Raw genomic sequence first — 27,271 nt, 5'->3', positions numbered from 1 at the left:
ACCCGAAATCATCGGTTAAGATGCACGCGTTCTAACCACTGGGCCATCTCGGCTCAATTTTGATCAATAAAAGAATATCTAAATACACTTAAAACCCGTGCATGGTTACATAAACCAAAGAGTATCATTAATGTTAAAAATATCATACTATTAATAAGTAATTATTTTGCAGAATTGGTTAGCAATATTCTCTATAAACTTAATTAGTAAAGCGATAAAAAAGCAACGTCCGTCATACCTTATTATGGGTCTGTATTCTGTAAGCAGAAACTCGTCAGATGAGATGTCAGAATGAGACATGTGAATTAAAATGTATATGATACATAAATGGCCTATTACCGTATGGCGGTTGTCACCATTTCACGAGTGAGATGCGATTTAAATTCAAATAGAATCGTACTGCTAGTATCCGTTAGTATCCGTTAAATGCTGTAATTGTTATAGTTAATAACTTTCCGACAGTTCACAATCGACTTATGCAGTGAGTTACGAGGTCGACTGCAAAATTCTGGCTTCAAATTCATATACAGAATTTGAGACGTATTTGTTCTATAAATTTTAAAGTTATAAATTATACATTAAGTATTCGAAAAAAGAAGTGTATTTATTTTGTTGTTTTTTTTTCAAATTTTTGTTTATTGGACAAGTGCCAGCTGGCAATTCACTTATTTTCGTTTCATCAATAATATAATCAAGAAATTATTAAGGAAACATAATATTTTTTATTTAAATTACGTTTAATACTTAATACTAGCTAAAACAATAATCACTCTAAATTGTCGGCGAAGTTAAATACATGCAGATTAACACCTAAAATGGGGCGTTAAAACGTACGCTCTTGCAACAGATTAAACAAAACAGTATACGTATATTATATTAGTTATATAATTGCGGCGAATTTGCGGCAAACAACAAAACTAAACTAAACTACATTATATTTGATAACACACAATCATTTCAAGGCCGTTTAAAAACAAAGTAATAAGAAGTATCAGTCTATAAGTGATCAATTACAAAAGTAGCAGAAATTAATTGAAATCAGACACATGCAGGTTTCCTTACGATGTCTTCTTTCATCGCCGAGCACGAGATGAATTATATACACAAATTAAGCACGTGAAAATTCGGTGTTGTTTGCTTGGGCTTGAACCCGCAATAATCAGTAATCTCTAATCACTGGGCCATCTCAGGTCAATAATAAACAAAAATTCTAGCCCGCTCAGTTTCTTTCTGCGATTCGTACTTCGATTAAGTTTGTACATATTGCAATCAAATTAAATAAAATCAATTTGACTCAAATAAACTTTACTATAAAGCATTTTTCAATCGTCAATATGGCAACTCTACCTCCGTTTCGGAAAGTAGCCTCCAGCGCGAGAAAGGGCACGAAACTCGCATAGTTGTTCTGCTAAAATATTTACAGTTATTGTTCTCGTACAGTCATGCATAGAATACCAGCATCTTTATATAAAAAAAAAAAAAAATTTGGTTTATTTTCGAACTGGTGATAATTTTTTGTTAATTATGTATCTGTCTTCATATCAATTTACAAAGATCAAATAGTTTAGTACTTTTTTTAATTTGTGAAATAATAAAAAAAAGGTTCGAAACATAAAAAAAATAAATAAGTCTTTTTTTTTAATTTACAAGCGTGACATGTATTAATAATTTGTTTTCTTTGTCTCGAATATTTTCAAGAAATCTGTAAGAGAGAACTTTTCATTTTAAAACTGTTATGTGTAGACGAACTGTTATCGTTCCATAGTTCCCGTCGGTCTCCCGTGCGAGCCAGTCAAGTTTCTGATTCCGTATGGGATGGTTGATGTTCCCGTTGAACTCCGCCCGTACGCACGCGCTTCATTTGAAAATAATATTTATTAACCTGTTAAAATAAGTTTTGTGCATTATTATTATTTTTTTTAATTAAAAAAATATTTTTAATCTATAATTATTAATGTATTATATTAAAATAACTTTTTACGTAGTTTAGTGGTATGAATATAACGTGACGGTAAAAATATTGTTCGCCGTTTCTGTGTATAAAACTATGATGAAAACTGTCAACTGTGTGTGAGAAGGCGTGACGGAGGCTTTTCACTGGCGGGTATCACACGGTAATGACACTTTGACATGTATTTTATATGTAACATACGTAACAACCCAATTTTATCTTTTAATAACGGGAAATATACTCTTAAGTCCACTAGTACAGTAGCTAGCGTACACGGCTTCAGATCTCAAGGTACGTTGGTCAATCCTCGGGAATTTATTTGAGTTTTATTTTCAAAGATCTCAGTAACAGTCTGAAGTTTGGAAGTTGCTTCAACCGTCCAATTGAGGCCCGTTCGGATTTTTTTCTTTTTTATTTAGCTGGCTAGCCATCATCACCGAATTAGTTAGGAAAATGGAAGATCACCTCTCTTAGTATGTTTTTTTTAATTTTAAATTGTTTTAATGATAAAATGTAAATGCGATGAGAAAAATAATAATCTTTACACTATTATCATCTCAATATCACACTTAATGTTTTATCGCCTTATCATACTTAATGTTATCAAACACTCAAACATTTTAGTAATTTTAAAGCATATAAACTAGTTATTTGTTTAAACATTTTATTGATAAAATCGATTATTAAATTTAAAACACACAATTGTTGAATATAATTAATACATCACTTTAAACGAGAATTAAAATCTGTACACATATATGATAAAAGATTTTTTTTTTTTGTAAAACTGAAAAACTACTGAGCCAATATAATTCCGCCTTTCGGAAAATGTATTCGTATCTAATATCACGAAAATTGTCGTAGTTTCGCCCGCAATTTCACTCGCCTTAAATTTACACTATTAACGTATCAAGAATGAATGTCATGTTTCTAGATATATTTTTATGTATGGAATATATCGTATTCTTAGCAATGAGACCGTCTTCGGAGCTTAGAATTATTTTTATTCCTTTGCCGTATAAAGCATTTTCTATTGTATTATATTAATAATATATGTTTGAGTTAAATTGATCCAATCCTTTACAGACTGGCTGACTTCTCTGAATATTAAAAGACGTATAATTATTTTAAGCTATGAAATAGAGTCTACATTCGTTAGTTTCCATTCAGGATGTTTTTTCTATCACCATTGTTAATACATAAAACTGTAGGAAAAGATAATGTTTTTCTATGTTTTAACAAATATGTTTTTGGCGTATCTTCTGGATGGAATTTGTATCAAACTCGTCGGAAACTCTAATTAATCTTACAAAATCGACTCAGTACTAGTAAGTGACTATTTCAATACAGTATATTCTGATTTCAACGTAAACTATATCATTCTTTTAGCCAATTATAAAACTCTACAATCGGTCAAACGCGTTGGAAGTCGAAGATTCCGACGCGAGAAATTCGCTTTTTTCACTCTATCAAGACAGGTTTTGAATACGAGACAATTTTCGGTAGTCTTGTTTAAATTTGTATTTAATATATATAGTAAACTGTTAGATATATTAACAATATTATACATTATTTAGATCACGTCTGTACATTCTCGACGTTTCAGTCGGTTTTAATAAATAATCCGGCCTGATCTCCAAGAAAAATTAGAGTATTTACGTATTCTATATTTAGTGCCTATTAATTATATTTTTTTTCCTTTGTTTATTTACTGTTTTTGTGTGTTTTTTTAATATTATTATTATTTTAATTTAGTTATTTTTTCCTGAATATTAAATAGCAAATAATAATTTAGCGTATTTCGATATTAAAAATAAATGATTACAGATTACGCTTAATTGTTGAGTCAAATCAACTCACAATGGTATCTTAACAATGATATTATAATGGTTTATATTTACTAATAAATGATTATGCTTTTGTTTTGTAATGTCTAACTGAGTCAACTATTATAGAAAAACCTTTTCCGAAAATGGTTATATACATAACGTAATATACAAAAGGAAGAAGCGTGTTCCGGATAATATAATATTTTTATCTAAGTAGTGCACTTGGCGGTTTCAAAGACTTTAAATTGAGTTAAAATTTCATGTTCTTGTTATAATAAAATAATAACAAAATAAAATATTATTTATTAGTAATTTTATTATTATTAAATACGATTTCTAGTAACGTCTGAAAGTACAATTTTATAGATATTTAACGAAATATTCATGAATGTATTTTAATACAAATTGCTTGTTTAATCCTTTCCTTATTACGTCTCGAACGGATATCCGGGCCAGATTTAGGGAAGGGATAGAGATTACGAGTTCATAATTATAATGTAGCATAATATATGATGTCTAGATATAATCAAATTATAATAATTATTTAAAAATTACTGATACAAGGAAAACATATTATTGACAAACCTCACTGATAAAAAGGAAAATATTCAAATTCATTTCTAAAATAATAATTAAGGTCTCCATTGCTCGAAGTCTCGACTCAGACCTTTATATCCGTAAGAGTCAGTCTTATGGATATACTTTACCAATAGTTGGCTAACTAGTATACTATTTTTGGTAACAAAAAACTGACAAGTATAGTTTTAAATTTAGAATACATTCCGCCTGTGTCCCTATGAATAATAAATCTTTGGCTCTACCAGTTAGGTGAAATTGTATTTATATATCCAAATTTTACTAACTTACTAACTTAACTGATATAAAAATTATTAATATTAAGTATATACAAATAAGACATCTGAAATCTTGAAGAATGCTAGCAGGCTTTCCCCGTTGAATCGCACAACAATAATAGTGCTCAAATAGACACATTTCTAATGATTTCGTAAACACGAGACCCGTTATCCTTATACAGTTAATGAAAGATAAACAGTGGAGCTGAAATAAATCCTTCCTAATCTTATTTGTTCATTGCTTAAGTGTTACAACATACGTAATAAAGCTTTATCATACAACCGAGATCGTCCAGTACGATACGTGAAATTTCACTAACGAGCCTGGAGTCAAAACAGTGTATAAATACTTTTTTTTTTAAAATAAAATATTCAAAGTCAAGTCAAAAAATCATAGTTAAAGGTTCAAATGTCTTTTATGAGATTAATTAAAAAAAAAAAAAAACAGTTTTATACACTGTTTTGAGTTTAGGCTCGTTAGTGAAATTTCACGTTTCGTACTGGACGATTTTGAATATTTTTTGAGTAGGTACTTCTTCAAATCGAAACCATAACGTTGAACATAAAACTATAGCCCTACACATAGTGAAAAGGTTTAGCTGCAACGAGCAAATCTCTATACCAAATAATTATCAAATGCAGTTTTTGTCTCACGAACGTCTGTTAAAATTTCGTCTTATGTTTTAGAACTTAATTTAAAATGTCCTTTTCAACAGACAGTATAGAATGAATCTCAATTCAATTTTACCTTACCTCCGAACCGATTTGGACAATTAGAGAGGGACCTAATAAAAAAGAGTTATATATTTAGATATATACTATACTATATTAAAGATTCGGATTGGCCCAATGGTTAAAACGTGTGAATTTTAACCGGAAATTGCAGCTTCGATTCCGGGAGTGTGCTAATCGATGTTTTCTTCTAATGAAAACTTTAACCTTTCCCTATAAAGCAAAGATTAGTCTCTTTCTATACGTAGCCTTAATGATTAATCATTTAATACGTAAACGTATTGAATAGGAATAATATTAAGAATAATTGGAAAACGCCAGCCTAAAAAAACGTTTTCAAATAACGAAAATATATTTATTGTTTTTTTATGAAAGCAATAGTTGTAAAAAAAGACATTAAAAAGAAACCCGCTGAGTTTCTTTCGCCGGTTCTTCTCTGGTCCGAGGTATTAATTTCCGAACCTGAGGTAGATTACTGACTATCAATAAGAAAGTGTAACACTTCTATATTGAATACGGAGTTTCGACTTTGACTTTGAATATTATACTGACGATTCATACTATACAATTTTGCAAACAAACCTTGGTACTTTTATCTTATTATCAAAGCGGCTTGTGTAGATTTAAGTGCATTTAAACGACGCATTGTTTCCTCAGTATTAAAGAGACAAAACGAAGATAACTCGAGCCAATAAAGCTGAACAAACATCACTACATTACTTATCGCCACTGCGAAAGGTCGTATGTAATAATTACATACGTACAGAGAGCGTCGACAATGTTTCTTTTCGTTTCAAATCTACTCATTGTATTTTTACTAATGTTTTAAGCTATTAAAATTTTAATTAAATTTAGATTATATTTTTACATCTGTTAATTCGCTAAGAGAAGCATTTTTTTTTAATACTATTTGCTTTATTTTATGTGAACATTATTGTTTGTTTTCTAAAATAGGTAGGCGTGAGGGAATTATCTACCGAGTGAGTAGGTATCAGTATTTTTCCTCTATATTGCCAATACGTCACCAGCCTTGGGGACTAAGTTGTTATGTCTCTTGTGCCTGTATTTACACTGGGTGACTCACCTTCAAATCGGAGCATAACAATACTAAGTATTGCTTTTTGTAGGTGGAATATCAGATAAGTTACCACCCGATATACTTGCACAAATCCCTACCACCAGAATATATCTGAAAATAAGTATAATTTTATTTTATTTCCTTACTAAAGCAGACAATGGCCTAGCACAGAACGGTTGTATTTTAACTGAAGTGTTTCGATTCAAACACAGGCTAGTAGCTCAGAGTATTACGTGTTAAAGAAAATTTAGTTAAGTTAGTTAGTTAGAAACCTACCCTACATGAAATCCTGTGATAATTATATTTACGACCTTAACACTGAGAAGTGTGGCGAATATAAATAAATAATGAATATTGGACAACATCACATATATCACTCTGATCCCAATGTAAGTAGCTAAAGCACTTGTGTTATGGAAAATCAGAAGTAACGACGGTACCACATACACCCAGACCCAAGACAACATAGAAAACTAATGAACTTTTTCTACATCGAACCCGGGACCTCGGAGTGGCGACCCAAGAAAACCAGTGTACACACAGTAGTGTGGTCGACCTCACGGAGGTCGTAGAATATATTCCACAACTTTTCCGTTTCCTTTAATTGCTCAACAGTAAAACATTTACAGGCTTTTGCCCTAGCCAAATTGATTCAGTATATTTCCAAGAAAATCCACCCAACAAATATAAACATTAAGTCTATTTTCCATAACCTGATTGTTTTATAATGACTTTCTTATCGCATCATGAATGAGAAATGGTTTTCAAGTGATTGAATAGTTGGTAAAGAAAATCTTATATAAAATGCTATTTCTATAAATCTCTTGTCTGTAATTGCGTTGCTCTTAAGGATGAAGTCAAATGAACTACTAATAAATGAAACACGAGGTCTGGCGCCAATGATCTCATAATCCAGGTTACATTCGATATATTAATGAGATTCTTTGATATAACTTAGCGGTAATAAATTGCTCGTATATTTTTAATTGTGTTTGGTGATTATAAAAACTAGAAAATTAAAAACAATTAGAATTAACATTGAGTGATATGTTACATTAACATTAACAGTCTGCAAATTTCCCACAGCTGGGCTAAGGCCTCCTCTCCCTTCGAGGAGAAGGTTTGGAGCATAGTCCATCACGCTGCTCCAATGCGGGTTGGCGGAATGTGGCAGAATTTCGTTGAAATTAGACACATACTGGTTTCCTCGCGATGTTTTCCTTCACCGCCGATCAAGAGATGAATTATAAACACAAATAAAGCACATGAAAATTCAGTGGTGATGCACGCGTTCTAACCACTGGGCCATCTCGGATCTCAGTGATATATTATGAAATACTAAATATTATTTATGATAATATTTCTTGGTAGGGCTCTGTGCAATCCCGTCTGGGTCAAATATTCTACCGCCATATAACAGTAGTCAGTATTACAGTGTTCCAATTTGAAAGGCCAGTGTAACTACAGGTACAAGGGACATAACATCTTAGTTCCCAAGGTTGGTGGCGCATTGGCGATGTAAGGAATAGTTAATATATTTTTACAACGTCATTGTCTATGGGCGGTGGTAACAACTTATTATTAAAAAGAAAAAAATTGTATAATAATTATCTCGCATTAAATTTTGTACCGTAACACCTAAATACCTAAGTCAGATTATAATCCACGATTGAGCAGCGAGCTCTCATGTGAATAGATTTTGTTTATAATCAGTAACGTACTCTTTTGTGATGGAATACATTTTACATAAAATTTCACCTCAAGGGTATCCACCAGCTTGATAGTCTTGAGAATTTCTTGACAGGAAAATGCAATTCCTTTACCCGACCCAGGATTTAAATACATTACCTTGGAATGTAAAGCCTTAAAATACTATTAAATCAATGATGCAAGGATACAATAATGCCCTTATTTTTATGAATCAGTCTCTTTAAAATACAACACTCGAAAGTCACCAACAATTACGCAAAATTTTACAAATTATTGACACGACTAAAAGATTATCATATTATATAAATATACATATAACGGATTAAGAGCATACTATACTATATGTATATTACATACATATAATTGCATAGTTTGCCCGACTATACATATAATATCTGAGCTTGAAACACAGATCTTAAAGTCCCAAATAGATGTCTGATTCTAGCAAATGAAATCAAATGAAATTACAAAAAGTTCAGAAAATAAAATAACCTGTTCTAAGCTATGGTAAGAAAATGCCTTGCTCTGAGAAGAAACTATGAGAATTATATTTGTCCCATTGCAAGAAAAATTTATACAGTCATGTTTATAGTTTTAGAACTTGAAATGAAGCCGTGAAGTCGCAGACGATTTTCAAGGTACGATATGCGTATGTCGTGTGTCGGTAATTATATTCCGTCGAAAATGCGTTAAGGAACGTTTGTAGTTAAATTATATAATTTATTACATCAACACCTTTGGTATAAAATGATTGCCTCAAGGCGATTTAAAATACAATTAACATTGTAAACAATAACTGAAGAAAAGAAAATCCTGCTAAGTTACCATCGTTGATTTTTCTCAGATCTGAGGTGTTTATTTTAGACGCGGTAATAAATTTTTGATACTTCTATATTGAATAAAGATTTTCTCTTCGACTTTTACAGAGTATTAAGTGTAAACAAAATATAAAAGTAGTGTAAAATTATTTGGATTTATCATCCGATCTCCACTTTCTTTTCGTCGAACTACCTCTGGCCAATTAAACTTTTGTTTGCTAATAAAATATTTACAGAAACTGATCGTGAGCTCGACGAGGTATTCTAGAAAATTGCTTCTCACAAAAAAAACAACTTTGTCTTAAGTTTAAAGTGCCAAGATTATGAAAACTATTTTTTGATGTGTGAGTTCGAGTTTTGTGTCTGTGTGTTTAGGTAAATATATAATATAATTACCATAATATCCGTAAGGCAATTATAGAATAACAACAGGACTACTATGTTCTTAAATAAGGAATGGTTGCTAATACCATAAAATGTAAGAAGGCGAGCGCTTGCACAATCAGAACTATTTATTAACTATTTATTTTGATGCGACACGTCACAACAGAACTAGTGATTTTATTATACAAAAAGGAACTTATATTTACATAAAAAACGGGAATTCGTAGTTTAATACATACTTTTAAGGTGATTTGAGAATAATTAAAATTCTTTGAAACACTTCAAAGAATTAATTGACAAATACTAAGTTATATAGTCGAGCTCTTCAATCTGCACCAATGTTAATGATGCTCACCGCCTCTTTCTCTCAGCCTACATCGCTTTAGTTGTTTCACGATAATCTTCTGTCAGTCCATCTGCCTTTTGCTTTATGATCATATATCTGAGCTTACAGCACGCTGAACGCTGTTTTGCGTACTTCGAAAAGTTTCAACCGTTTAGAAATTTCCGAAAGAAATTTAAAATCTAGCTTCAAAACATTTTAAACAATCCGTTTTTGCACGCGACTTCTTCTTCGCTCCTGTTTTAGGGGTTGGTTGACGACTACCACCGATTGTGTTACATAGAAAAAAGTAAAAAGCCTGTTTCCTTAATTGCAGATCAAACTTGCTTAATACCAATTTCATTCATTTCGAATCACTGGCTTGGCCGTGAAAGACCAACACACACACAAGCAGACAGTCTTACTTTCGCGTTTATAATAATAGTACAGATGGATATATTTAGGTATATATAGCTGTAGTCTGTAGTGTAAAAGCTGACGTCACTGTAACAAGTACTTCTCTACAATATTACCTTCTGGTGATCTGTTACCGGAGAAAAATAGAAGACATACAAACTGCCGTGACGTAATCGGTTCTCAGAATGAATTCGTTACGTATTTTAACACTCATCAATAAAATAAACGCCGTCACTCCTCGCTTCGTCTAAGATCTATTCTCTACTGAAGTTTCCAGAAATGCTTAAATATTTTTTTCATATGCATTGTTTAGCATTCTTAAAATAAAAAACGTATTCAATGTGTTGTATGCTTTGAAGTGATTTTGTTTTGAAATGTTAAGATTTATTTAATTTCATCGAAGTAAAAATAGTCTTGATTATGCTATAATTTAATAAATAGTTTTTTAAAAACCTCGAGACCGGAAAACCTCAAATATTTTTAATAAAATTTAGGAATGTTATTTTGTCATATATATTTAAACACAAAAATAATACTTAAATTAAATAATGTATTTATATAGTTGTCAGGTGGAGGGGCAAATGTAAATTCTGATGGTGAGTTACCACCACCCATTGGTGTTGGGCCTGTACAAAATGTTAAACATTTCTTACATAACTAATACACTACCTGACTCGAGAACTATACTGAGAAGTTATCTTCCTTATGCCTGTTGAATTAATAGCTCACAATTAATATTATTGGCAGAATTTAGGAATGTAATATTTTGTGATATATATTTACGAAATATTTCATCGTAACAGAAATAGTTAAACTAAGCAAGTGTGTTTGTTTTTCTAATTCTAAAGACTACATGTCTTAAGAATTAGAAACACACACACACACATACATGCATACACATAATCTAACAACCCTTCGTTGGATTAAATCAGTCGAAGTTAAAACTAGAAGAACATTTAAAATGTGACTCTCTAATTGGTGGCAGGTTTTCGAACAAGCTCTTCTGGGTAGGTACCACCCACTCATGTTCTACCGCCAAACAGCAACACTCAGTATTGTTGTGTTTCCATGTAAGTGAGTCAGCCAGAGGAATTACAGGGACAAGAAATATAATATCTGAGTTGCCAAGGTTGGTGACGCATTGGTAATGAAAAGAATGCTTAATATTTCTTACAGCGTCATTGTCTATAGGCGGTGGTGACCACTTACCAACGGGTGGCCAATTTACCTGTCCAAAAAGCAATGACCCTTCTTATCTAATCTGTATTGTATAAACAGTTCTATTTTATAGATTTGTTTCAACTGTTTCTTGGAGAAATAAATAAAAACAAAAAAAAGAAACAAAATGGTTTACTTGAATAAAATCTCTTCAGACCGTCGTATCTTTACCGGGACTTACAGTGAAAGCATGTCCTTCGTTAAGTATTTATCTACTATCAAATGAAATTGTATCCATGACAAACGCATCTATTTTTCATCAAATACCTTTTTCAATTGTTTACTTTCCATTACTTAGACCAAATACGTGTCTAGACTAAATGATTTGTCCTTGTTTGAATCATTTAAAATTGTATACTTTACTATTGTGAGGAGATGTAAAGAGGTTGGTTGATGTGGACATAAGTATGGACCAAATGTGAACACTTCTTTTAAAAAAACAGTTACGATCTAGTTGATTATGTTTAGTTTTAGTTTTCGAAATTCAAATTTAATAAAAATATACGTTTCTATTGCATACTCGCGCATCGACTTAAAATGATTTATTTTGGTAAAAAAAACATACAATTTCATCAAAATCGGTCCGGCGATTTAGGAGCAGGTCAGTGAAACATACTTACAGACAAATTGTATATTATGTAACAATTTTCACTAGAGGGTTCGCCTTATTACTGTCGTAGGATGTCGCTTTAAAAAAATAGCCTATGGCTTTATTGTGGTTCGAGTTTGCATCGTACCAAATTTTGTCAAATTCGATTCAGTGCTCAACAGACAGACAGAAAGGCTGAGTTGCTTTCGCATTTCTGCAGAATACTGCAGAATGTCTTACAACGTTCACAGTTTTTTTTTGTCTTTAGACAATACAAACAACAACGTCGCTGCTTTTTAAATCTAATAATGTAATATCTTCGAAATATTCATTTAAATTATATGCCATATATATATTGTAACTGTAAAATGCCGTATCGATCTATATTAAATGCACAATGTATTTATGGTACTTAATTGGATAAGGATTAATGCGGTATTGCATAAAATCGCTTTGAATATAAGTCATTATTTCTCGTAAAAAGTAAGTAAACGATAAAAATGTTACTGTGGGCTATCCCTAAGAGATAGACATATACCATAGCGGACTTATTTGTAGACTTTTATAAGAGTACAATACTGTAGTACATTATTTTGATCTATATAAGCGCAAAAAAATTACGAGTTTTACGACATCACTTTAGAAACCTCTAAAATAATCACTGTTTCTCTACTATATTGTGCATGATTTATACACACAAACCATCCTCTTGAACCAATCTATCTACTAAAAAAAACCGCATCAAAAACCGGTATATAATTTTAAAGATCTAAGCATACACAGGGACAGACAGTGGTAAGCGACTTTTTTATACTATGTAATGATAATATACATACACAACGTATTAGAAATGTTAATGTATTAAGTAATTATTTGTGTATGTGTTTGTTCTTATATTCGAATATCATTTAGATCAATAAAAAAATATATGCATTGTAATGGCATATCAACATCCAAACTTATAAATAGAACAAAATAAAAGAGGCTTCAAGTGAAAAACAAAACCATTATGCCCAGAATATTCCATCCCAGATATTACAAGTCAACGCAGTCTTTTGACAGGTAAGTTCATTGATAAAAATTCTAATAACGATAACGATAATAACGAAACTCAACCACGTTTATTGACTGACAGATCCATTAGCAATCTAAGGCTAACTAGCAACACACATATATTAACCAATCAGAACGACTCTCGGGGCTTAATGATAGAGTAGGAAAACACTTAGAAATTTTACTTGTAAATGAAACGGCGATGGAATGAGATTGATGGTTAATTATACCATGTACTGTATTTACTTAAGTGATTTATCAAGGGCAGATAATAAAATGTTGTATTGTGGAAGGGCAAATTCGCATCCTGGTGTTAAGTGGCCACCACCTCCCTTTGGGACTGTAAGAAATATTAACCATTTCTTATATTGGCAATGCAGGAACAATCTTGGAAACTAAGATGTGATGTCCTTTATGCCTGTTACACTTGCTCACTCAGCTTTCAAAGCGAGTTTAACAAAGTTGCTTCATGGCTTTGTGTAAGCCCGTCTGCCTACGTAGCACCCACTCATAACTTGTTTTACCACTAAACGGCATTACCTAGTAATTTTGTATTCCGGTTAGCACAAATGTATATAGGAGGTGGTAGTAAATAGCTTTGACAGCGTCTCATGACACTGACAATTCGTGTAAATTCGTTTTTTCCAAGTGTATTGTATTATTATTAGGCATCGATGCTTGAAATAAATGTGTAGATATTAATTTAGAAGCCCAGAACTAAGAGGAATGAATTAAAAAAGTAGCCTGTTCTCCGGGACTCAAACTATCACCATGCAAATTTAATCTAATTTGGTTCAGCGACTTAAGCGTTTAGGGGTAACAGACAGAGTTAATTTCGCACTTGTAATATAAGTATAGAGTATATACATAGATTCTTTAAATAATGACTTCCATTATACAATGGAGAATGTAGTCTTCTAAGGACACGTGAGCGTTACTTTTACAGAAGTGCAGCTGTAATAGTAAATAATAATAAATGTTTCGATTTAATCCTAGAAGATAATATTACTAGCATTAGCATTAGCATTAGCATTAGCAGCCTGTAAATGTCCCACTGCTGGGATAAAGGCCTCCTCTCCCTTTGAGGAGAAGGTTTGGAGCATATTCCACCACGCTGCTCCAATGCGGGTTGGCGGAATACACATGTGGCAGAATTTTGTTGAAATTAGACACATGCAGGTTTCCTCACGATGTTTTCCTTCACCGCCGAGCACGAGATGAATTATAAACACAAATTAAGCACATGAAATTTCAGTGGTGCCTGCCTGGGTTTGAACCCGAAATCATCGGTTAAGATGCACCCGTTCTAACCACTGGGCCATCTCGTCCATAATATTACTATTAATGGCTTTTACGTAAGATTATCGATAGCATAAAGCCCTTTGAAATTACTAATGAAATGGCAGAAAGGTAATTAATCTAGTGTAATTACTGAAGCCATTCGCATGTTATACTAATGCATATTGGTTTCCAAGTTATCATCAATACGTGTGATGTCTAATGCGTCCGATAATGCACAAAACCAAAGTTGAAATTTCATCACATTGGTGCCGAGTACGCTATTCGTAGAAAAAAAATTCATGTTGAAATTACATGGATTATTTGTTGATATAGATAAATCCTGTTAATTACGTCATTCGCAGTCGAAGGACTTAAAAAAAACCAAAAGTAATTTAAAAGTGAATTTATTTTAATTCACAAACTTAATATAAATGTACCTCCATAGTGTGGTCGCATACATAACATGCTTCAATACGCAGTATTTATTATTATTCTGTTATACGTTTTAAGCTGAAACGTAAGTGCTGAGATTGTTGACGATATATTCCAAATATCTGATACATTTGTTATCTTGTATAACGACTATTCAAAACAGCTTAAGAGTCTACTTAAAATGATAAAACATATGATGTTTGGTTTCGATTCACAGATAAACCCTAACTTCCTTCAATTAAATATATCGGACAATTTATTGATTTGTTAAAGATAACATTTTAACAAGTATTTTGCATAAGTTATAAGTTATTCGCCGTATCATACAAAACCTTTGGGATGTGTACGTGAAACTCTCGCGAAATCTTCAAGTAATCGTATGCCTCATTTACAATTCAATTGTTCGTACACATGTCGATGCGTGAATAAATTGAAGGCGGCGTTTTGGCAATTAGTTCGAGATCAATTTAAGAGACAATTTTCTCGGTGTGTTTTGGTTGTATTAGCTAATTTATCTTTACCGATCTTTAACAGTTTGACTAAATTTTGTGGCATATAATTCTAGAACTCTTTGCTGATTCGAAGACTCATTCCATTAGAAATTATGTAGGCAGACTAGCAAATTAGCCATTGGATTTTAAATTGCCATTAATGCTCATAATATAATAGTGTAAAAACAAGATGAATCACATACATCACCAACCAACGCTCTATTTGGGAATTAAAATGTATTAATATCCCTTGTATTAGCTACACTGGCTCACTTATCGTTCAAATTGGAGATCAAAAATACGAATTATTTCTGTTCGGCAGTAGAATATGCACCACCGAGTAAGAATTAAGGATTAAAATAGTTTTCCATTCGAAGTATTTTTTATTGTGTTTGAAACAAAATTTCAAGCGAAGACATAAATCACTACATGATACACAGGACTAAAATACCTAAATGGCAACAGATATCTTTATGAGAAATATTTGTTCCGAGAAGTTCATATTTCTCTTTTTTCTTATTTTATCGTCAGAAACATAATATTCTGAAGCCGAATCTAATATTCAATCAAACAATCTCATTTCACAATTTTCTTAATAAATTCACAAGCCTCTGAGTAATTTTAAATTCAGAATATTTTTTCAAAAAAATATAATAATTCTAATCTCTAGTCACTGATTATGTTTAATTTATATTATTAAAATAAATTGTGCTATGTGATACTACATGGTGAGGGTGCTTGTAAATAGTAGAATATTTGTCAAAATAATTTTGGAATGTATTTTTTTTTTTGTTGTAATATTGTATCTACCGTTGGTTGTCCTACTGAAAATGAAATAAAATTAAACATAGTATAAAATTGTACTTTATTTAGGAAATTTGCAAAATTGAATTACCAAAATCAAAGATAAATACCAAACGTCTCAATCAAATTGATATGTTGACTCAACTGGTGAACTTCGATATAAAAAGATTGAGAAGTTTCTCAGACAACTCCTGACAATCACGATGATAGATGGCACGAAATGAAGAAGCGAAGAGTGGGGGGGAACACATCAAAGTCGACTTACTGATTGATAAGGTACTATTTGATTCTGTTCTTATTTCAAAAGATTTCTCTCTGAATTTCTCTAATTTGAGCTGTGGAATTATTTATGTTTCAGGCGCTTTGTAATTTTAACAATAAATTTTGAGCATTTAATAATTTAACAATTTATTAAATTTTTAGGGATTAATTTGTACATAAAACAGATTTCGTGACATATAACAACAAATTAGAAAAGTTACAACAAATAACAAGTTAGAAAAGATTTTTTTTAATCCATTAGTTAAATCAATAAATATTGGACAACAACACGTACATTACTCTTGATCCCAATGTAAGTAGCTAAAGCACTTGTGTTATGGAAATCAGAAGTAACGACGGTACCACAAACATTATACCCAAGACAATATAGAAAACTAATGAACTTTTTCTACATCGACCCGGCCGGGAATCGAACCCGGGACCTCGGAGTGACGTACTCATGAAAACCGGTGTACACACTACTCGGCCACGGAGGTCGTCAAAATAACTGAGCTTTTTTCAATAAAGCAGTGCCTGAATAATTTTTTGTGTTGTTTGGTGGTGTTCTATTGGGACGTTGTGGGCTGTTACTAATAGACAGAATAGTAATGAAATCTTTTGACAAATTTATCAAACAGGGCTACATATATTTCAATGTGTCGTTAAAAGTTGTCTATGTAGGTCATATATATGTATGTTGAGAATATTGTTCGCAACATATTTAGTATATAATAATTAGCTTTTGAGACGACGGGGCTTCTTTTTTATTTTTTATTTACAAACATGATTTTTCGTTTAGTATATTTTGTAGTCTGTTCGTAGTCAGTCTTTTTGTTATCTATCACTTAAAATTATAACTCGAATTCTTACCGCTGTATATGACAGTCTGAACGCGATAAACTCATAAATTACAAAATTGATTTACATACGATTTTCAACAAGGACGGAATTTTATTTTGGAAACTGTTCAGGTATTTAAAATTAAAAAAAAATTTCTTTATTTACAATTTATCTTATATTCATCGCAGATCATTCTATTCACGCTCATCTAACAAAAGAAGGAAATGGATTCGAACTGCAGATCCCTTTCCTTAATATGAGAAAATGTTTTCGAGCAGAGAGATGTAACACGTCATATAACATTTCTGGCAAACGTGATCAATGAAATGATCCGGGGCTCCTTCGAAAATGAAAATGAAGTTACGGGTATGTTGAATGCTGTGACATGAATCAATGTGAATGAAAATAAAATGCTGTTTGTATTTAGAGTTTTTGGATATTTTGCTGCGCGAATAAGATTCATATTCCGATCACGTCTATTAACACTTTCGTCTAAAGATTACATTGTAATGTAATCAAATAATAACATTAGAATGATTTTTTTTTCTATTGTTAGGTGTTTGTTTAAACGTCAGGCAATTTGAACGAGAAGCATAATACTTCCAAAATCAATTTGGACTGGACTTTTAAAAGCACTGTTAGATGCATACAGGACTTATATCCTTGAAATGACAAATTTGATTTAGGGCAGACAAAAAACAAAGTAAAATTATTAAATTTTCCATATGTTTCCGAGGTTCTTGGTTTACATGACTTGTAATGTAGCCATCGTTTCAATGACTCTTGTTTTTGAACACAACTTGTCCATGATTTGCGATTCTGTTGTTTTCCTCAGCTACAAACTTTCTTTACTCAATCATGAATTGTTACCCGTAACCATGTTATCAATAAGGTCAACAAACCGAACTAATATTTTAAATGTGAAAGTGCGTTTGTTTATGTGTTTGTTTGTTACCTTTTTACTCCGTAGTTCGGGTGAAATGTTTCGGACGGAAACTAGTCAAAATACGACTTTTTTATTTTATCTAATTCACAGCATCCACGGGCTCACAGTTGCCCGTGCCTTTTTACATTCTACTTTTATAAGTTTTGGCGTTTTATATATTATATTTTTACTGAACATCAACAGATCTTCGCTGGACTTCAATCTTGTCGTCTTCTTGGAAGAAGTCAAAATACGTTTACACTTATTATAGTGTAGTTTATTTTTGCCTCTACCCAATCATTATCATTTATATTTGCACAATGAAAAAAACAAATAGATTAACCTATTAAAGGAAATTCTCACGGGAAAAAAATAATTACTAAATATTTTTTAAGTAGGCTTGGATCAATTAGGCTCATTAGAACTTTTTAGCGTAGGTTTACAGTATTACACTAAATGTAAATCTTTTATTGATTCAGAACGTGAATTGCGGATAAGAGACCATCATCGGAAATAATTTAAGATTACTAAGCAGTTCGTTGGTCCTCTGTTGAGGCTTCATTATCAAAGTATTTTTACATGATTTTACCTTTATAAAAAGGTAAGCACTTTAGCCAAGCCACCTCTATAAATGCAAAAAATAGAACTTTGTTTCTCACAACTTTTTTTACATTTACTTGGTGGTAGGGCTTTGTGCAAGCCCGTCTGGGTAGGTACCACCCACTCTTCAGATATTCTACCGCCAAATAACAGTACACTGTATTGTTGTGTTCCGGTTAGAAGGGTGAGTGAGCCAATGTAATCACAGGCACAAGGGACATAACATCTTAGTTCCGAAGGTTGGTGGCGCATAGGTGATGTAAGGAATGGTTAATATTTCTTACAGCGCCTTTGTCTATGGGCGGTGGTGACCACTTACCATCAGGTGGCCCATATGCTCGTCCGCCAACCAATACCATAAAAAAACACAAACACTGAAACATTTCGGATTGCTGGATACTAAAATGCATAAATTATTTACATTAATAATTTCACCCTACATCTGCTGTTTTCTTCGTGATGTTTTTCTTCACCCCAGGGAACGAGCTGAAATATCAGCAAGACTTTTAAGCACTTTATTTTTTTTAATTGAGAAGGTTTTCGGGAATAAAAATAATTTCATTTAAAACCGGAAGACAACCATACGAAGATTTGCTGCTTGGCAGTAGAATATATGATGAGCGGCTGGTATCTACCCAAACAGGTTAGAACAAACCCAAGTAGATATTCCAAATATAGTGTTAAATATTCCTCAAATTTCCGGTTTTTTTTTATTAAATAGGTAGCCAGTCTGGTAAATGGGCTACCCCCACATCGTCAATGCGCCACCGACCTTGGGAACTAAGATTTTATGTCCATTGTGCCTGTAGTTCTACTGACTCACACAACCTTCAAGCCGTAACACAATATTGAGTATCGGTGTTTGCCAGTAGAATATGTGATGAGGGTTCTATCATTTTGTAAAATACAATTTCTATCGAGGAAATGATATGTTCAATAAAACTGCGTTTCCACGACCAGAATCGCGGAAGCCACACACATGACACGAAATAACGAACGAACTAACGTAAATTTGGGAACACAACTTGTATTACAGTAAAAATATATATTTCGGTGTACTTTGCTGGTTTCTCTGAACACCAAACTGGAATCAGTTAGTATTCCACTACAATAAGAACTTTATAACGAGCTTAGTGGAAATTTTCATAGCGTACTTATAATAAGCATGGCTGCACAAGTATTGTGTTGAATATACTATAAATAGCTTTGCAATAAAGGCTTCGGCGTCGGTATGAGTCGGTGATGTGATTTCGACGTGCTCCGTGATAATAGAAACTTGAGTTGCTCCGAATATGCAAAATGCACAAAAATTTCATCCTGTGTTTTTTTTAGGGTGGTACGTTTTTCAAATTTAAATAGGATTAAAATTGAGGTTGACATCCCAAGTAAAAAGAAAATTTTCTAAATTGGCTCATAAATAACGCAATCCTGGGCAACAAACATTATAAATCGGGTCAGACTCAATCGATATCAACCAGTTAAAAAAGTCCTACCCTAGAGATCGAACCCTAGGTCGGGCCGATAATAAAAATAGTATGTTTTTCTCTCAAAATATTCTCAGTGGCAATCCGTAGTCCGGAGTTTGGAAGTGTGTGTACTTCCTCGGATAGTTAGCACGTTAAGCCATTGGTCTTGCGCCTGAACTCTTTTCGGTAGTGATGGATTTACTGCCCCATCGAATTTATTTGAATGAGGGCATAGAGAGTGCACCTGTGCTTGTATAAATTTGCACTACAATACGTAGAAGTTTCTTCTTCGAGTGGCCGTAATCAGTCAGGAAGTCTACTAAACATCAGCTTCTTAAGTATTTATAGTTATATATTATTTTGTATGACACTGAATTTATAGAGACGAATATTTCATCGACTAAAAATGTCATTTTATTTTGCTTTGCTGACGTTAATTGATACAATATTGTAGGTTAAAATAAATATATTTTTATGCTGACTGTACATTGCCAGAGCTTCATTGCCTATAATATATTCACACATCGTATTTTGTTGAGCTTCATCGTTCATCATTCGCTTACCCTCGTCCTATTTCTTTTGGGTCGTAGTGTATTTTTATAACCTTATAACGAATAAGATATTTGTTATAAGGTTATACACTAAACTTTTACCGGTAGAATGGATTCGTACCACCAAACAGTTTGGTAAGCCTTTAAGTAGTGATGGTAATATAACGCTTGATAGAATAATTTATCTTAGTTACCCTTTATCAGGTATCCGGGACTAGATTCCGGTCATATATTATGAGAGGGTGAGGGAGAGGGTGCCTCCAAAATAGAGATTTTTCTGACGAATAAACAACATTAATACAATATTTATGTAAAATAAAATACAGCTTAAAATAACTCTCTATTTGTACTATTATGTTGTATGAAAACAATTGTTCAATTTATTTGGAAAATAATTAGGTGACTTCATTTTTTTTGTTGCCCCATTGCCCTCAGGCCTCTAAACCATTTTAGCAATTGAACCATTTTAAATAGTAACTGCTTCTCGCAGTGTCCGCATATCCGCATTAAACCTAATTTTTCGCCACACTGAGTTGCAGTGTAAAATTTTATAGTCTATGATTTTTTCTTAACGAATGGGCGCAATTCTTTAAACGGGACTTGCAGATCATAAATAGATGTCGTTCGAACCAACTCACAGACTCTACATCTTAACTTCAACTACTTGTGTATTGTATCATAATATTTCTTGTTTTGAGCCGAGATGGCCCAGTGACTAGAACGCGTGCATCTTAACCGATGATTTCGGGTTCAAACCCAGGCAGGCACCACTGAATTTTCATGTGCTTAATTTGTGTTTATAATACATCTCGTGCTCGGCGGTGAAGGAAAACATCGTGAGGAAACCTGCATGTGTCTAATTTCAACGAAATTCTGCCACATGTGTATTCCGCCAACCCGCATTGGAGCAGCGTGGTGGAATATGCTCCAAACCTTCTCCTCAAAGGGACAGGAGGCCTTTATCCCAGCAGTGGGACATTTACGGGCTGCTAATGTAATTTCTTGTTTAAATATTTAATTATTATCATCATTCGACGTCTGCTGACCACTTTTAAGGTACGCTAATGTTCCTGTATTTCACTGTCCACTTATCTTTTCGGGTCCATTTATTCTGGTCATCGGTCTACCTAACGGTTTGCCTATGTTCCAGTTAATCAACAGACTTTAGCGTTCTTGTATTTTTGTTTTGTGTTAATGTTTGAGGAAACACATTCGTAAACATTTAGATTTTACATCTAAATTTTTATTAATTACTGACTTTATTATTAAACTCGTGATATTGGTATATACCAACAAGATTATATGGGATGAATAAAAATCTATCTAATAAGTTTCTTCTAAGATAAAGATGATCATATTATCCATAATATTTGTCGCATTTTGTCGTATAAGTTTAGTGATATGGTACTAAAAACTTGTACACAATTAGATGTTTATAACAGTTTTATGCCATAGCCCTCATAAAATTTATAGTTAACGATGCCATAATAATTATTCATGTAGACGTCAAAGATTATTACGATGACAAATGAATTGCTAGTTGTAACATCAATCGAGTTATATTTATACAATTAAGATTTAAGTGTTCGTTTTTTTAGGGTTATTAAGTATTTGATAACTTGGTGGTAGGGTTTTGTGCAAGTCTACCTGGGTTGATACCACTCATACTCATATTAAGTATCGCCGTTTGGCTGTGAAAAATCTGTCTATCGCCAGACAGAAATACATAGTAGTCTTGTGTTCCAGTTTGAACGGAGATTGAGGCAGTGTAACTACAGGCACAAGGGATATAACATCTTAGCTTGAAGCCAAGTTTCGGGGTACAGTGGCTATCAGATGATTGGTTTATATTTTTCACAGCGGAAAAGCCTTTGGGCACTGGTGACCACTTACCACGAGGTAGCTCATTTGCTCGTCCGCTTCTCTATATCATAAAAAAAGTATTTCATACGGTTTACTTATGACCGCTATATTGTACACTATTAACTTTTCTTGATATATATTACTTTCTTTTTAATACACTATTCCACTTAACGTTTGTAACTTTTTAAAGTTTCGATAACAGCTGTGTCTTGTCTGTTGTCTCTGGTCTGTTCTTCTCGGTAGAATCTACATTGCGAACCAGTGGTAGCTTTACTTTAAATAGTTTTCTTAAAAGTGCTTGTAATAGCCTACTTGAATAAAGTATATTTTGATTTTCATCAACAATTGAAACGCCATTTTTTCACGATTCCATATATGAATATCATAAATTATTCAAGCGCCACCGATATTGCATCAGTTCGATGTCAAATCTTTATATATATTTACTCTTCTCGTGGTTGGAATAGGCTAAACGAACTCATATGCGGTCGGAACTATCGCCAAACATGTTTATTATAAATACGTTCGAAACTTTGTGAACAAAGCCTACTTGAGGTTGGCATTACCTTTTCCAAGAATACTGAGTTATTTCTTTTAGTAAGTTTATGGAAAATGTTTCCGAACTTTATTTTTTAACATGTTCCCTTTTCTTAAGTTGTTTTAAAATGACTTACCGTAATATAGTCGTGTGTGAGTTGAATATATTTTTGAATTTTTATTTATTTTCCATGCGGGTGTGATTAATGATACATCCATTATGTACTATCGAACTTTCGTACGCGAAACTCGCGTGTGATGTGGGGGAGATCAAGTGTTAGGTATGTTTATGTCCTTTTTTGTCACTTGGCAGCATTTATCCAAAATGTGATGACGGGTTGAGTAGCTACGAAATCGTGAAGTCAATATCGCATTTATAATATGACAAGTGACATCTGTGTACCTACATATTTCTTTTTTTTCATTAACAGCCTGTAAATTTCCCACTGCTGAGCTAAGAACTCCTCTCCCTTTGTGCATATTCCAACAAGGTAATAAAAGGCATAAGGTTTGGAGAATATTCCATCACGCTGCTCCAATGCGGTTTTGTGGAATACAAATATGGCAGAATTTCATTGAAATTAGACACATACAGATTTCCTCATGATGTTTTCCTTCACTGCCGAGCACGAGATGAATTATAAACACAAATTAAGCACGTGAAAATTCTGTGGTGCTTGCCTGGATTTGAAACCGAAATCATTGGTTAAGATTAAGCGTTTTAACCACTGGGCCATCTCGGCTCGTACCTACCTATATTCAAATATAATACAGAAAATACAATTAAAGTTAACTAATATAATTAAAAATTACACTAATTACACTTCGAAATGGGTTTGTACTTAATAGTTTAATGAACACCGTTGCAAATTATGGATTTTCAGGGTACATATTCCACTCTCCTTTGATTCCATTTTCTGAATCTCTAATTCAGAATCAAAATGCCATCTGACCTCAAAGCTCGTCAGCAAGCAAGCTCTACGAACTTCTTCCGATATAGTTATGCCATAAATCAGCGATCGTATTGTTATTTTTGAGCGTTTACGTACCGCAATAATTTATTTATTTATTTAGTTATGATATACAAAGTGTCTAATTCTACATATACATCCAGTCTTAAAAAATATTACCATGTACATCACTCTTACAGGCTAACTCATCAGATATAGACATGTAAAACACAAAAAGAAGTAAAGAAACAGACAAAAAATACTACTGTGCTTATTAAAGAACAAATAAATTACAAAAACAAAAATAAAAAACACTCATTAAAATTATAAAGTAAACATCTAAGTGAAAATATATTATACGAAAAAAAACAAAGAAAAAATATAATATAATAAAAATACCTCTTATAGCAAACAGGAAAACTATTTAAAATCTCTAAAACTCTAAAAAAAATATATTTCCTTATAATTGTTCATCGTTCGAATATAATATGTCCAATATGCATATTGTTGGTATAATAAATAATGTCAGAAATAATTGTCAATTTATTAAAATTCAGGTGTATTAACTTATTGTAATTTTAATTTAATAATCTAGTACCAAGCTTAGCGTTGATCTCTTAAAGTTCAATTGAAGACAAAATTGTAAATCCTTAAGATTGTTAGTTAGCATTTAATTCAAGTCAAAATTAATAGTTCAACGTAAATCGCGTTTATCTGACAAAAAGGTAAAATGACTTTTCTCGCTGAATTGAAATACCGGTGTTTTGGATGAAAAGTCAAACAACTTGTCCGTCACGAATGGACAATATCAGAAAAGGTGTTATATCTTCTAAAAATGGTTTTCCACTAAAATTTCACGACCCAATTTTTTAACTTTTAAGCGCTTAAAGAATGTAATTTGGTTACTATATTGACCGTTACAAAGGTTCAGAATTTTGTTGTTATTAGTTCCGCCCCTCGACACGTAATGCCGTTTACTCAGCGCCTGAAGTATTTCCGGTCATATTTTCCGGTCCCATCGCATTAGTGGGGTAAGAGAGTCCCAGTGTTGATAATCATTTCTTCAAATAATTATTGGCTATCATTATTATGGAACAAGATGATTTATTTTTATCATCTGTTAACTTTGTTAAATGAAAAAAGTTCAATGAAATACAAAATTTGAAAATAAATCTAAGCGTAGATGGAAACGGGAAAAATGAAAAAGTATGAAATTTTTATGGACGAACTTGGTAAAGGAAAACCTTTTACAGAATTCACGTCTGTTGTTCAATCCAGCGAGGAAATTACAAAGCGCTGTAGCTTCAATTCTTTCACGCCTTTTAATTTTCTGATTTAAGCCTCTGTAATACGCTATCGATAAATCTTTACCGCGAATAACGTTTCCTGTGCGTGATTTTGTACAATGATCTCAAATTTTACGTTTCAAATTTTTTCGTTGAATCTCGCAATTTCCCGCTTTCGTTGAAAATGTCAATTCATATTGACGGCTAAAAATATAAGTTTAATATTATGAGATGTGAACGTTTTTGAAGATCTGACAAACTATATTTAAATATATTTTGTAATGAAATTCATAAGAAAGTCGAAGGTGCGATCGTCAATCTTTTTTTTATGGTATTGGTTGGCGGACGAGCATATGGGCCACCTGATGGTAAGTGGTCACCACCGCCCATAGACAAAGGTACTGTAAGAAATATTAACCATTCCTTACATCACCTATGCGTCACCAACTTTGGGAACTAAGATGTTATGTCCCTTGTGCCTGTGTTGTTGTTTTCCCTTCTAACATAAGCTTAACATTTGGTTTGCTAAATTTATTTCTTATTTAAAATTTTACCTATTGACTTCTCTTTCGCAATTTGATTAGCATTGGAAAAAAAACTGTTAAAATAAATCTCGTAGATACAGCATTATTACTTAAATTTGTGTTAAAATAAAAATAAAAAAATTTAATTCTCTTGACTTATGAAAATAAATCTACTATATACTAACACTTTTAAGGACTACCAAATATATAAAACGTCTACAGGGATTCACAGATCCAGAAGTATTTATCATTTTTACATATTGGTAAACATTTGTAATGATTCGATTACTCAAATAAAAGTAGGGTATGATAAAGATATTAATTATATTCATGAAGAAATTAATGAAACACTACACAGCACAAAGAAGATGACGCAAAATGAGTGTCGACGCAGATTATTAAAGATTGACAAGTAAAGCACTTGCATGCTAATGTATATTGTTATCGATAAAGTATCTTCCGGCGGAGAAAATTGCATCGAAATGATATTCCTTTTAACATGTCTGTCTGGTTTTGTTAATACTTATAATGTTTAATATAGTGTTTGATAAGAGCAACTGTGACATTTTATAAATATTAATGGTTATTTAAAGATCTATGAGGATATTATTTTCTACATAAAAGCAAGTACATTTTTAAATTGCCCGTGTTTGAATGAATTATCAAACGGCTACTTTATAGGTAAATGAATTAATCGTGATAAAATGGATACCTGTACTTTTTATATCGAGAGATTAATTATGTATCATTGGATTGTTAGCTTATCGTATTATTAATAACACTAATGGTCGGTATTAGACATTTTCTATATTATAAGTTCGCGGGTGCAGAAATGGGTGGCCTAAGTGGTCACCACAGCCCATAGACATCGGTACTATAAGAAATATATGCCATTCTTTACATCGCTAATGCGCCACCTGAGATGTTATGTAGTCTGTGCTTCTTCCCTTCAAACCGAAACATATCCATATTAAGTATTTCTGTTTTGTGGTAGAAAATCTGATGAGTTGGTGGCAATTACTCAGATGGGCTTGCCTTACGATTAAGTGATAATTAGGAAAAAATACTAAAATCGGTTTCATGCTAAATTGCAAAATATTAACTGACATACGTACATAGGTGATTTATATACACACTTAAAATCCATCGAATTTGACTCTTGAGACCACAAGACGCGGTTATTTTAAAATGTTATGAATTTGAAATTTACGACACATTGCAAAAACTTTCTTGAATGAACAAAATTTTGGATATAACATAAAATTTATACACCGTTTTTGACATTTATTTGTCCCAGAAGCTGCCACTGTACCAACGAACACAGAATATAAAAAAAGCCCATCTTGAAGTCATTCGTTCACTTGCTTTGAAATATGTATGAAGTGTAAGAATTTTTAAAAACGCTTTAAATCTTTAAGAAAAATCTACACCCAAAGCATTTCGATGGATAAATGAAGGACAAATAATAATAATCTTATATTCTACCACCAAACAGCAACAATTAG

At 32.4% G+C, this 27,271-nt stretch overlaps 1 protein-coding gene across 1 annotated transcript in view; it reads left to right on the top strand.

Moving 5' to 3' along the window:
* The first annotated feature begins 1,959 nt into the window (after positions 1-1,959).
* LOC125065662 (allatostatin-A receptor) overlaps positions 1,960-27,271 on the top strand; it is a 132,149-nt gene continuing 106,837 nt past the window's right edge. The window contains exon 1 of the mRNA XM_047673419.1: positions 1,960-2,114. The gene's annotated coding sequence lies outside the window, so the exon portion shown is untranslated. The remainder of the gene's footprint in view (positions 2,115-27,271) is intronic.

This window comes from Vanessa atalanta, chromosome 8 (genome assembly GCF_905147765.1).
Source record: "Vanessa atalanta chromosome 8, ilVanAtal1.2, whole genome shotgun sequence".
Lineage (NCBI taxonomy): Eukaryota > Metazoa > Arthropoda > Insecta > Lepidoptera > Nymphalidae > Vanessa > Vanessa atalanta.
The sequence above is the reverse complement of the archived record's forward strand: the minus strand, read 5'-3'. Positions and strand labels throughout refer to the sequence as shown.